The sequence below is a fragment of the Eschrichtius robustus genome, chromosome 2 (genome assembly GCF_028021215.1).
Source record: "Eschrichtius robustus isolate mEscRob2 chromosome 2, mEscRob2.pri, whole genome shotgun sequence".
Lineage (NCBI taxonomy): Eukaryota > Metazoa > Chordata > Mammalia > Artiodactyla > Eschrichtiidae > Eschrichtius > Eschrichtius robustus.
Genome location: NC_090825.1, coordinates 106,795,829 through 106,810,066, shown reverse-complemented (window position 1 = coordinate 106,810,066; position 14,238 = coordinate 106,795,829).

The window sequence follows — 14,238 nt, the reverse complement described above, 5'->3', positions numbered from 1 at the left end:
AATGGGAAATAGTACAAGAGGTTTTAACGGATCAGGCCTGAAAGAGGTATACATCAATTCTATCCACGTGGCATTAGACGGAATTCAGTTGCCTGGAGACATTAAAATGCAAAGAACAGCACGATATACAGGACAGCTGTGTGTCCTGGAGGAAAAGGAGCAAGTATGAGTGAGCAGCTTCTACAACAGAAGTCCTCCATTGTATATAACGTTTCCAACACATGGTGACAAACTTATCCTGTGTCATGAAATTTAGAAGTAAATGTGAGGAGGTAAGAGGAAAATTTTCTCCCTTCTAAATTATACTGCTCTCTTTAACAAAGAATTAAACTGAATTTTTCCTGTAATATACTATAATATATTCTGGATTACTGCTATCAATGAGCAAGCTATTTCATGGCTATAATGCACATAGAAACTCGTCTTCCATAGTATTACACATATAGCTATGTAGTAATATATAGATATTACTTCTATAGGAGTTTTTAAAAATGCTCAGAAAATATGACCTCTTAGGAAAATAAGCCCTGGGTAAAGATGATTTTTAAAGCAAGTTTCATTGTTATTACTCATTTTCGATGAAAGAAGTGTAAGTTGGTGGATTGACTTGTTTGAATTTTTTAAATGAACGAAAAATAAAAAGGTTTTTATAATATAACACAAAGACAATTACAGATTACAGAAACACAATCTGTTTATTTTAGACTCTGGAAGACTGTATGAAAACCAAATGTGATATGAAAATAATAGAATAATAATTAAAAATATGGAGAATATACTTCATGCAGGTTCATCCCAAGGAAAATCGAGCTAGAATTACATAAATGCGAGCTCTAAAAACATTCTTTTTAATTTATAATTTGGAGTAAAATAACCAAACCCAATTTGATGAAAATATTTAAAATGATTAATTTAAGATGTTTCACTAAAAATTCTTTAAATGTCCCAAGAGAACATAATGTTTTAAACTATAATCCAGAAAAACTTTAAACTATGAAAGAAAATATCGTAATTGTATATTTCTAATATTTTTAACTAATATCCAGTAAAAGGACATTATAGATCAAATAGCTTTAATGGACTCTCTTTATGGAACGCCCCTGCTACATTCCCTTTAGAAGAAAGATTATCTATTTGTCTTTCAGTCTTCTTTGAATGACCTCTTGAGAACAAAGAATATTATGCCTCTTTGGCTGCATTTAAAAAATCATTTTCCAGTCAGTAATGCTTAATTCCCCTCATCCATTTATTCATCCTAGCACAAACCAAGAATATTCTGGCATATTTCAGAACTAGAGGGTTGGATAGGGAGCGTCTGATAGTTTGTGCTTTGGAACCATTATCATCACTGGTGGAATAATGATTCTTTTGACCAGAAAGGTTGGAGAACAAACTGTAAAGGCCTGGGAAACAGAAGTGAATTCAAGCAAAACACTGTAGTAAGTGAGATTTATGTCTAGCATTCCTGGTTGTTTCCCTTTCATTATTTAACCTCTTTAAGTCCCTCACTGTGAGGCTCAGCTTGGATGTAACTTCAGACAGTGCACCACTATCTGGACCTTTTCTTCCTTTGTTCTTTCATCTTGGGTTCCATTTCCTCTAGCTCTCTTTGTTATCCTAGATGACATGTACTAATATAATCAACTAAACTTCAGTATATGTTAGTGCACATCAGTGCCTTTGTGTGTCACTCCATCCAGAACCATTAGTATTTTAACATAGACCTGTAGGATATGAAAACTTTTGTCTCTCTCTTGGCAGCTGACAGAGAACTCTGAAGGCATAGGTATAGGAGGACCACTTCACAGCCTTCAAATTTGAACCGTATCTGTGCCACAGTTGTGGCCTTCTTCTTCCATAATGGGCCATTATTTTTATTAATATTTCCTCCCTAATATATAATGGGATAGTGGGTTTATATGAAGGGAACAATCTCCTATTAGATATTTATATAATTCATATTATAAGAAGACTAGTTATTTTGTTATTTTAGATTACTCCTTGTTTTAGATGATCTTCTTAAGGTGATGGTCACAATCTCAAATGCCATTAGGAGCTAGATAGGTGAAGTGAATGTGTGATTCTGGCAGTACACACTTCTACTTAGAAGTATTTAAATTCAACTGTCTTAAACATTATGCTGACTAAATTAAACATGCTTGCATCCTCTGCTGAAAGGCGCTTAACAACAAAGCCACATCTCTGTGGTAAGAGATAGGAGGCTTAACAGGTGGATGAAGTAATGTTTTAGATTCTTGACTTTAGGATATAAGAATTGAGGTCCCAAGGGACACAGAAGTTACACCATGTCCCCTGATCTTAATGATGGAAGAAAAATCGAGCTATCCAATCTGTAATTAAGAGAAGAGAGTTAATATCCAAATAGTACTATTCTATGTTTTTAAAAATATATCTATGTATAAACAGATGGTGAGATTATGGGGTTTTAAATTTTCTTCCAATGTAATCTTTTTTAAATGTATTTATTTGTTTATTATTTGTTTATTTTGGCTGCGTTGGGTCTTTGTTGCTGCCTGCGAGCTCTCTCTAGTTGCTGTGAGCGGGGGCTACTCTTCGTTGTGGTGAGCAGGCTTCTCATGGTGGTGGCTTCTCTTGTTGCGGAGCATGGGCTCTAGGCACGTGGGCATCAGTAGTTGTGGCATGCGGGCTCTAGAGCACAGGCTCAGTAGTTGTGGCGCACGGGCTTAGTTGCTCCGTGGCATGTGGGATCTTCCCAGACCAGGGCTCGAACCCGTGTACCCTGCATTGGCAGGCAGATTCTTAACCAGTGCACCACCAGGGAAGTCCCTCTTCCTTCTAATTTAATCTTATTTTCAAGTGTTACACAATAAAACAGCACTGATTTTTAAATCAGAAAACAATTAAGTCTTTGTTTATTAAGATCAATGTTTACAAGACAATGTTTATTCTAATATCTTTATAGGATCTTGCCCAAATGGTAGGCACTACTATCGTGGTAACCACAGGGATGTGAGGGCCAGGATGTGAGGAAGTTTCCTGAAAACTACGGGTGCCTGCACTTGACTCCAGACAGAATGCAAAGTGGCGCACTCTGTAGTGATCAACTCAGAATTGTGTACTTTGCACACCAAAATGGCTATATTGCTTATACTGTCTCTATATTTTTCATTCTTCTCCAGTCATTTTGAAGCTCCAGCCCATGTAAACTGTGCTAATGGAAAAAATAGAAAGAGCTTCTCTCTATATTTGAGCAGAAAGTTAGAGAAGGACAGACTCCTGGAAATCCAGCTTGGAGGAGGCAGCTGTGACTGAAGACCACCAAGAAGGTAAAGTGAAAGCTGAAAGGCAGCAAAGTCCCTTTTTCCATGTAAATAATGTATTCATAATTGTGATATCTTGTCATATTCACAGGTTCCAAGGATTAGAAAAAGAAATCTTTGAAGGGGTAGGTATTTTAGAATTCTGCCTACCTAAGACCCTAACCAATATTCCCAGCTGAATCAAGACAACTCCTTCCCTCAAACCACCTCCATAGTGTTCTGTGTACCTTTTCTTCCTTAATTTCTTCTGCCTATAATGAATCTTTCCCTTTATACTCCACTACCCAATCTCACGTACCTAGGTCCTGCTGATGCTTCAAGGTCAACTTCAAAGGGCTGTTCCATCAAGAATCCCTCTCAGCGTGACCTGTTTCCTTCTCTTACTACCCATACAGCTCAATGTATACATCTCTTTTGATCCTAATTACATTTTTTCTCAGTAGCTAAAGACAATATATATTTATTCTAGTTCATACCACAGTCCAGTGTGAGTTTTCATTGGGGGGTGGGGGGACATTCTGTGTGGTCATTCAGAACTTCAAGTTCAACCCTTCAGGTGTTTGTGGGTCCTCTCCAATCAACTTGCAGAAAGGTAAACAGAGAGTATAGAAGATTACCCATGGGGGGTTTATGTGGGTAAGCCCTGTATAGGCATGGATCCCATTACTTTTTAAATTAAAGTATAGTTGATTTACAATATTATATTATTTTCAGGTATACAACATAGTATTTTTATAGATTTACTCCATTGAAAGTTATTATAAAATATTCACTATATTTCCTGTGCTTTACAATATATCCTTGTAGCTTATTTATTTTATACATAGTAGTTTGTATCTCTTAAACCCCTACCCCTGTCTTGGCCTTCCCTCTTTCCTTCTCCCCACTGGTAACCACTAGTTTGTTCTCTTTGAGTCTGTTTCTGTTTCGTCATATTCATTTGTTTTATTTTTTAGATTTATTTTGTTTTTTATTCTTTAGATTTACTTTTTAGATTTAGAGGATGTGCATAGGTTATATGCAAATTCTACACCATTTTATATAAGGGACTTGATCATCCTCAGATTTTGGTATCTGTGGGGGATCCTGGAATCAATCCTTCATGGATACTGAGGGACAACTGTATACACACTTGAGAATGATTTAGTAAATGTAATGGATATGATAAAACTTCTATTTTAATTTAGTCCTCATCAGTTATTAAATTCTAAGGATAAACCTTGACTGTGTAATAGACACATGGAACACTTTCAAAAAAAATGTTATCACATATAAGTGATAACATACGGTATTTGTCTTTCTCTGTCTGACCTATTTCACTAAGCATAACACGCTCCAGGTCCATCCATGTTGTTGCAAATGGCAAAGTTTCATCCTTTTTTATAGCTGAGTAATATACTGTCATATAAGTATATACCACATCTTCTTTATCTATTCATCTGTTGATGGACCTTTAGGTTGCTTCCACGTCTTGGCTATTATAAATAATGCTCTGAACATTGGGGTGCATGTATCTTTTCTAATTAGTGTTTTTGTTTTCTTCGGATATATACTCAGGAGTGAAATTGCTGGATCATATGGTAGTTCTATATATTTTCAGTTTTGTGAGGAACCTCCATACTGCTTTCCATAGCAGCCACACCAATTTACATTCCCACGAACAGTGTAGGAGGGTTCCCTTTTCTCCACATCCTCGTCAACCTTTGTTATTTTTGGTCTTTTTGATGCTAGCCATTCTGACAGGTGTGAAGTGATATGTCGTGTTTTGTTTTGTTATAAATTTATTTATTTATTTATGGCTGTGTTGGGTCTTCATTGCTGTGCACGGGCTTTCTCTAGTTGTGGCAAGCGGGGGCTACTCTTTGTTGCAGTGTATGGGCTTCTCATTGTGGTGGCTTCTCTTGCTGAGGAGCATGGGCTCTAGGCACGTGGGCTTCAGTAGTTGTGGCTCGCAGGCTCTAGAGTGTAGGCTCAGTAGTTGTGGTTCACGGGCTTAGTTGCTCCGTGGCATATGGGATCTTCTGGGACCAGGGCTCGAACCCGTGTCCCCTGCATTGGCAGGTGGATTCTTAACCACTGTGCCACCAGGGAAGTCCTGTCATTGTGGTTTTGATTTGCATTTCTCTGATGATTAGCAATGTTGAGCATCTTTTCATGTGCCTGTTGGCCATCTGTATGTCTTCTTTGGAAAAATGTCTATTCAGGTCTTCTGCCCATTTTTTAATCAGGTTGTTTAGCTTTTTTAGTATTGAGTTGTATGAGCTATTTAAATACTTTGGATACTAACCTCTTATCTATCATATCATTTGCAAACATTTTCTCCCATTCAGTAGGTTGTCTTTTCATTTTGTCAATGGTTTCCTTTGCTGTGCAAAAACTTTTAAATTTACTTAGGCCCCATTTGTTCATTTTTGCTTTTGTTTCCATTTCCTGAGGAGACCGGTCCAAAAAATATTGCTATGACTTATGTCAAAGAGTGTTCTACCTATGTTTTCTTCTAGGCGTTCTATGGTTTCTGGTCTTACATTTAGGTCTTTAATCCATTTTGAGTTTATTTTTGTATGTGGTATGAGAAAATGTTCTAATTTCATTCTTTTACATGTAGCTATCCAGTTTTCCCAGCACCATTTATTGAAGAGACTGTCTTTTGCCCACTGTATATTTTTACCTCCTTTGCCATAGATTAATTGACCATATGTGTGTGGGTTTATCTCTGGGCTCTCTAATCTCTTCTAATGGTGTATGTATCTATTTTTCTGTCAGTACCATGCTGTTTTGATGACTGTAGCTTTGTCATACAGTCTGAAGTCAGGGAGCATGATACCTCCCACTTTGTTCTTTTTTCTCAAGATTGGTTTGGCTGATCCTAATTACATTTTACATTTCATTTTGTTTAGCTTTTTACTTAGTCCTTGGTAATGTAAATTGATGCAAATGCCAGGAAGGCTGTGACTGTGTCCTCATCACATTTGAGTGTCTCTACCATTCAGTCCCTTGTCACTAGCTGAGTTATCACATATTCAATATGGTATTTATTGAAAAGAAAGAGTTCATTCTTTTCTCCAAGGGACCAATGGCTTGAGCCTACATGCAGGGCTCTCCTGATATGCTCTATGTGTGTTACTGCGTGCCAGTTTTCCCAGGACTTACCACACTGCAGGGATGGTATTTCTTTACATTGCCACCTCTAACATGAAATGCCCTGAGGACAGGGACTGCACTTTAGTCATTTATTCCCTCATTTGGCACAGGTTATTGACCTAGTTAGTGCCTTAGGCCACGTATAGAGATACCACAATTAACAAAATAGACCTCGTGGAACATACAGTCTGATGGGAAAGGCAGACGTTAGGAAAACAACCACAGAAACAAATGTATACTTACAAAGTGCAGTAAGATATCTGAAGGAGGGACTTCCCTGGTGGCGCAGTGGATAAGAGTCCGCCTGCCAATGCAGGGGACATGGGTTCGATCCCTGGTCCGGGAAGATCCCACATGCCTTGGAGCAACTAGACCAGTGCACCACAACTACTGAGCCTGTGCTCTAGAGCCCACATGCCACTAGCCCGCACGCCTAGAGCCCGTGCTCCGCGACAAGAGAAGCCACTGCAAGGAGAAGCCTGTGCACCACAACGAAGAGTAGCCCCCGCTCACCACAACTAGAGAAAGCCTGCACGCAGCAACAAAGACCCAACACAGCAAAAAATAAATTTAAGAAAATTAAATCTTAAAAAAAAAAGAGAAATCTGAAGGAAAAATGAAAGATGCTATTAGAGAGAATACCACGGAACCTTATTGAGGTGGAGGGGCAAGTGGTGGCTTCTTTGAAGAAGTGACATTTAGTCTGAAACCTGAAGGAAGGACGGGAACTTTTCAGAAATAGATATTGGTAAGAACGATCCAGGCAACGGTAGTATAAGTAGAGGAGGTGATGTGAATTGAAGCTAGGGAAGTAGAGAGTCAGGTCATTTAGGGCCTCATAGGGGCGTAGTGAGGATTTTATGTGGGTAGACTCAATTTTTCGGAAAAAAAAACAAAACAAAACACAGGTAATAGTATAGCAATGGAATGGAATAACCTCTGGGAAGACAGGCAGAACAACAGGGAGGCCACTACAGTCATCCAGGGCACTTACTATCCTCAAGTGTCCTGGGACACTTAAACCTTTCTACTGAATAGTAACTGGACTCCTGGGCTACCACTGGGCAGAGAGACTCCTACCTCAAATATTTACTTTACTTTGGTTGTAAAGACCTTAAAATGCTATCCAATAATATTTTTCTGGAAGCTTAAAATATGTTTCTCTCAGTTCAGATAATCTGGTGACTTGTAATGTTTATGTGATTCAATTAAATGCCATGTGTAAAATACCTAACACATCAACTGGCCTGTGTAAGTGATCAAAAAATTTTAAGTCCTTTGTGCCTCCTCTTTATGTGAGCCTCTGCACAACATGGTCTATTGGTGCCACTTCATTTAAACTACGATTTCCTCTCAGAAACCCAATACAGTCCATAATTCAAACATTCTAAGTTTTAAGAATTCTATTACCAAATAAATTGTCCAAAGTACATCAAGTTATATATTATTCATCTATGCACACAAGTGTAGTATAATCATCAATAAAAGTCACCATACAATCATTATTGACATGATTCCTGAAAAGGGTAAAGCCCTAGTGAACATTCTTCTCAACTGGCTCTATACCACACTGCACTGAGTTCAAAGTCAGTAAGGCAGAAGTGATAAATGAGTTAGCATGACCCAATATCAATAAATACTCTGTCTACATGGATTTTATCCAAGACAGTTCAAAAATTTTGAGGAGTAAAAAATAGGCCAGTGGCAGAGTTCCTGGAAAACTAGTATATTTTGGGAAAGTATGAAAGACCTATAATCAGAATAACATCCAAAGAGCATAAAGTAGGTGAAATTAGAAAGACTGAACTACAAAATGTGAAGAAAATCAGTATGAGTGACACACTGAATAAATTCTTGTTGAAATAAGAGTGAAGAAATTTTACTGATGATTACACATGTGAAGCATTAGACATTTCAATTTGATTTACAAATTGATGCAGTTATTGACTAATCTTGGATTATAGGTCAGTTCTGATATGCCAGAAATCTTTGACTTCATTCCTCCTCCAAATCTAATCTCCACCCTTCTCCACCTTGCTCACTATCTAGGGAAGCTGACTGGAATGGATTATACCAATGGGCTCCCAAGTCCTCTGGCTTCCATTTTGGTTTGGCCAGTAGGAAACTGAGAGTGGGAGGAAACTGAGGCCAGAGTATTTGTTTTCCTAATTCTCAGTCTGTTCTTTCACCTTGCACAGCCTGTGTCCCTTGACAGAAGGTCACTTTTCTATTCTAGGTGGCTGCTCTATAAGATAGTATCTCCTTCTAGGTTTTGGTAATATCCTCTCCCCATTGTCCATTCAGCTCTAGGATTGGTGAAAGCTTGTTTCTGCTAGTTCCAGGTTTCTTTCTTTCCCTCATTTTTCCCCACTACTACCACACACACACACACACACACACACACACACACACACACACACACCTTTGTAATTAGTCTATTTTATAAACTCTTCTCAGATTATGCTAATTTGAGTGTGATAGCTTTTCCCTTTGTGGTGCTGCCTGATAACCCATAATTCCTGACAAACTATTTCTACTAGACCTGTGTTTCTAAAACTTCAGCTGTTCCTGTAAGGACTCTGTAGTCAGAGAATTCTGAGCAACTTATCTTTGATCTTGTGCCATAGCACTGAGTTCAGAAACATCCCTGAACCAGATTTGAGCAGCCTGGGCTAGGGAGAAGGTAATAGATGGGGGCTGTGCTCCTGACCTGAGTGTTCTGTACCAAAATGTGCTCTGCAGTCATATTGTACATGCACAACACTGAGACTGATGAGGTGCACCTGGCACCTCATGACAAGGGGATATCCAACACACAGCCAAATCAGCCTACCTATAAATGGCTCTGGCCTTCCATATTTAAGGTAGACCTGGAGGAGGCAGATTAGCTTCCAGAAGCTCTGATGTGATCTTCAATGACCCATGTTACCACTTGAAACTGTCTGACACCCTGATGAAGATTTTGAGGGCTAGGAGCTTGCATATCTACCTGACCTGAGAAATGTTATGTTTGTTTTCTTTCTGTTCTTAATTGTGGCTGCTCGGGCTTCACTCTCCATCCTTTGACTATGTCAGGTTTATCTAACATACCCCAGTAGTCTCTGCATCTGCTCTCACCATCGATGGAAACCTACTCTTTACATTTGTCAATACAGTAGTCATGTGGCTTACCATCTTCATGATTTATGCCTGATCTACATACTTTTCAATCAATTTTAAATCCACCCCTTATTTTAGTGAATATTGCACTATGTAAAATATCAGTAAAATCACAGATTTGATATGCTAGTTAAATGATTTCTTATACACATTAAGATAAATACCTAACACTGTTGAGTTTCTGCTAACATAGTAAGCTAAGTAGTTGGATCACCCTTTCATTGAAATCAACTGAAAGTCTTAGATTAAAAATAAAATAATCTTCATAAAAGCAGAGATGAGCTGGCAGAAAAGTAAACAATTCCCAGATGCTGCTCTAAACCTAGATTTTCACAGCCTTATATAGGCAGGAGTAAGAGATAAGGATAAGCTTCAAAGCCCAATCAAAAGGGGGACTCTAAGGGGAGAAAATTTCCTCTGCTTATAAAACTTGACTCTCAAGTTGTGAACTGCTCAAGCGTGAGTAGAAATAAACTCTCCTCTATATAGACACTAGGAAAGGAGGGGAGTGGATTATTGTTAAAAATCTGGGACTGGAAAGTAGCCTCTTCAGCCTGAACCTTTCCTACCCAGGCAGACCAAAATTTCCCAATTCATAAATGTAATTCAGAGTGATCCAAGAATTATAAGGCTATCACAGCTTAGCTGAAGCAAATAAGGCCAAGAATTATAAGGCTATCAGCAGCTTAGCTGATCTGGAGGGATCACCTAGATCCTAGGCTCAAAGAATTTCTCAAAATAAATTGACAATAAAAATGATCAAATCATAGTCAAAAGTAACTAGTCATACAAAGAAATAAAGCTCTCTGAGGAAGAATAAGCAAAAACAACAAACAGAAGAGCCAGAAATACAGGAATTTTGGAAACTAAAAATATCAGGACACAGGTTCTGGAAACATTATACTCATCATGTTTAAAGAAATAAAAGGCATTAATGAAAATATATGCAGATATTAAGACTACAAGCAATGACCAAGCAGATTTTTAAGAATCAAATAGAAACTTCTAGAAGTGAAAAATATAATGGGAAAAATTATAAATGTATGGATTTAATATCAGTTTACACATATCTCAAAAGATAATTAACTGGAAGATAGATCTGAGTTATCCAGAATGTACCACAAAGAGGCAAAGAGAAAATAAGGGACATGTAGAATAGAGTAAGAAGACTAACATATATCAAGACAGTTTCATATGGAAAAAAGAGGAAGGGCCAGAAATAATTATTTGAAGATAACATTTGAGAATATTCCAGAACTGATGAAAGACATCAACGCTCTGATTCAAAATACCTAAAAAATGCCAAGCAGGATAAATAAAAAGAAATCCATATCTCTAGACTTACCATAATGAAACTTCAAACACCAAAGAAAAACAGAAACTTTTAAGAACCACCAGAATTAAAAAAAAAAACCAAAAGACATATTATTCCCAAATGAACAACTGTTAGATGAATAGCTGATACACAGAGAGAAAATAAGTGTCAACCTAGAAGTATAAAACCAGCCAATATCTTTTAAGAATGAAAGTAAGGGAATATAGCCAATGTTTTATAATAACGTTACAGTATAATCTATAAAAATATTGAATACGTATGTTGTACACCTAAAACTAACACAGTACTGTAAATCATCTATACATCAATAAAAAACAGAAAAAAAGAATGAAAGCGAACTAAAGACATTTTCAGGCAAATGAATACTAAGAAAGTTTGGTACCTAAAGACCCTTAGTAAAAGAAAATTCTAAAGTATGTTTAGTAGGTAGAAAAAATTAATGAAATTTTTAAAAAAGAAAAAAATAGGAAACAAATCTAAAAGCAATCCTCTTGTAATAATTCATAAAATAAATACACTTCTTATAATACTGATCAAGGAAAATGGGATGAAAGCCCTAAAACAATGCACAGAGAAGAATAAATGCAAAAAGGAGACATTAATAAAACAAATCACAAGAGAAAACCATGAATCTCTTTAAACCAATAAATTTTAAAACTTGAATGAAATAACCAATTATCCCCCAAAATCCTAACATAAGTAAATTAACTCATACAAAATTAAAAACCTGAATTGGCCTTTAACCTTTAAGGAAATGGTATCAGGAGCTAAATATCTTTCAACAATAACAAGAGGAATTCCTACCAGGACCAGATAAACAGGCACATTCTAACTTATATTCAAGAAAAAGGTAATTCTTCTCTTACGCTTACTGCTTCCGAGAATTAAAACTCTAGAAAGAGTCTAAAATCATTTAATGAGATGAGTATAGCCTCAAATACCGTACTCTGACAAGGATAGTACAAAAACAGAAAATTAAAGACCAATCTTACTTAGGCACATACATTTAAGAAGCCCTAATATAATATGAGCAAACTGATTCCAACAACATACGCAATGCAATATACCACAACCAAGTAAGCTTCATCACTGCAATGCAAGCCTGATTTAATATTTTAAAACCTATGACTGTTGTTCACCACTGTACCAGCAAATACAGAAATCGCATTTGGTAAAACACAAACCCATTCAAAAACAAAACCCTTGAAGTAGAAATAAAAAAGAAATTCCTTAACTTGTTAATGCTTATATACCAAAAATCTGCAGTAAACACGACACCTAAGAGTGAAACAGCAGAAGGAATTCCACTGCCACTGTGCCTAAATTCTTCCATCACTCACCATTTCTCAGCCCAGGAAACCACACGTGCCGCTGCCTCTCAGCCAAATGCCCAAGGCACGTTTCAAATGGGTATGTGTGGTATGTTAGAAGGTGGTAAATGGCTTTTTCCTTTAAGAAACCACCTTCAGTTTTCAATAATTTATTATTACCCTCACAGCAGAACACTTTCCCTCATTTCCTGGCCCTGTAAGATAGCCCATGCTCTCAGCAGTACCTCTGGTGTGTTTTAACCCCAGGACCCAGAGCAACAGCAGCCAATGGGTACCTCTCACTCTCCAAGAAGAGCTTTTGTTTTTGTGGAAATTCAAAGTGCGTATGGAGCTCTTAGAGTTTACCTTCTACATTTCTCCTGTAATCTAAGAATCCTAGAGAAAGTCATGTCATAAGCACATACTAAAAAGGCTGCATTTGCTTTCCCTTCTTTCCTTTACCTCCCTCTGACCACAAAGAGGTTTTTAAGCATTCTTTAAGATCCTTTCTACCTCACTCTCATTACTGTCTCCTAATGGACCCAGAAGCCGCAATGCCTTCTGATAGCTGGCTTCACCTCAGCGCAACAATTTACCAACAAGGGCAAAAATACTGATTCAAAGAAACCTCCTTTGAGGGTTCTAATGAATCTTTGGAACAGATGGGTGCTGCGCAACATGCTCAGCAATCCTGGATGTGGACCCACAAGTAGTGGGAACAAGCCCAGGCCACTACAAAAGTTAACACCAACAGTTAATGTTTATTAGGCTCTTACTAGGTGCCCAACATTGTTCTACTGTTCTAACTCATTCATTCCTGAAAACAACCCTATGACACGGGTACTATTATTGATCTCATCTTGTAGATAGAATAGCCAAGTAACAGAAAGGCTAAGTCACTTGTCCAAGGTCACATTGATCCTAAATGGCAGAGACATGACTTGAACCTATGCAGCAATTTAGAGTTTACACTCTGAACCACTGAACTAGGTTTCAAGAAATAGCACAGCTTCTTTTTTTTCTTCAAATAAACTTAAATTACTTCCTGGATCCTCAGATGGAAGGAAATCTCAGTCATATTGGGGCACCCAGTCAAATGTTTGCAGTTCCATGGGTTGTGACTCATCCTGGGTGCAGTCCCAGCTAGACTCTTACATACAGTGGATCAGAATTTTACCCTGAAATGTCACATACGTGTCTCTAAAACAGTATTTCCCCCAAATGCCCACCAACTTGAATGGTGGGAATTTTTATTTGGTCAAGTTTGTAGGCCCTTCTTCCCCTTTAGGCTTATGCAAGAAGCCCAGAAGCATACGTAGGCCAGGACATTTGGGAAAGCTCCCCTTGCTCTAATCCCCTTGGTCTGTAGTCCAAACTGGTTGCTGCAGTTGTGTTCATCGTCCCATCCTTCCAGGTACCCTGAAGTCAAAGACTTTGCTGGTGAGATGCCGAGTTTGAGCCCAGGGCCGGTACCAAGATGGAGCACCACAGTACTTGGTACCCAGCCTCAGAGGAAGCCATTCATCCAGTGCCCTAGAAGCCCCGACAGTCCCTGGAGTCCTGGGAGGACAGCAGGGCGCAGAAGGCCTCATACATCTTTCCCCATATCCAGTCCTAGGTGAAGCTCTTCCCCAGCTTCGCCCAGTTCCTGGAAGTCCTCCTCCACTTAGCCACTCTGATTTCACTTCTCCATGAATCCACCTTTGACAAAAGCTCTCAACATGTATTGTTTTTTCTTTGTCTGGCAATTTTTACTGCTGGCCCTGCCACACAAAAGCCATTATCAACTTCCTAAGGTAAGGAAAAAATATTTGGCCACTATCTTGGAAAATGAAAAGAGAAACTGCCTACAGCAAAAGGACAAAAGAAAAATTATTATTTCAATAAATTATCCTATACCTTATATATATTACTTAAAAATAGTCCTAATAGATATAGTCAAAAATAGTAATAGTGTGTTTCATGGGCTCCTGAGCTTTTAAATTACTTT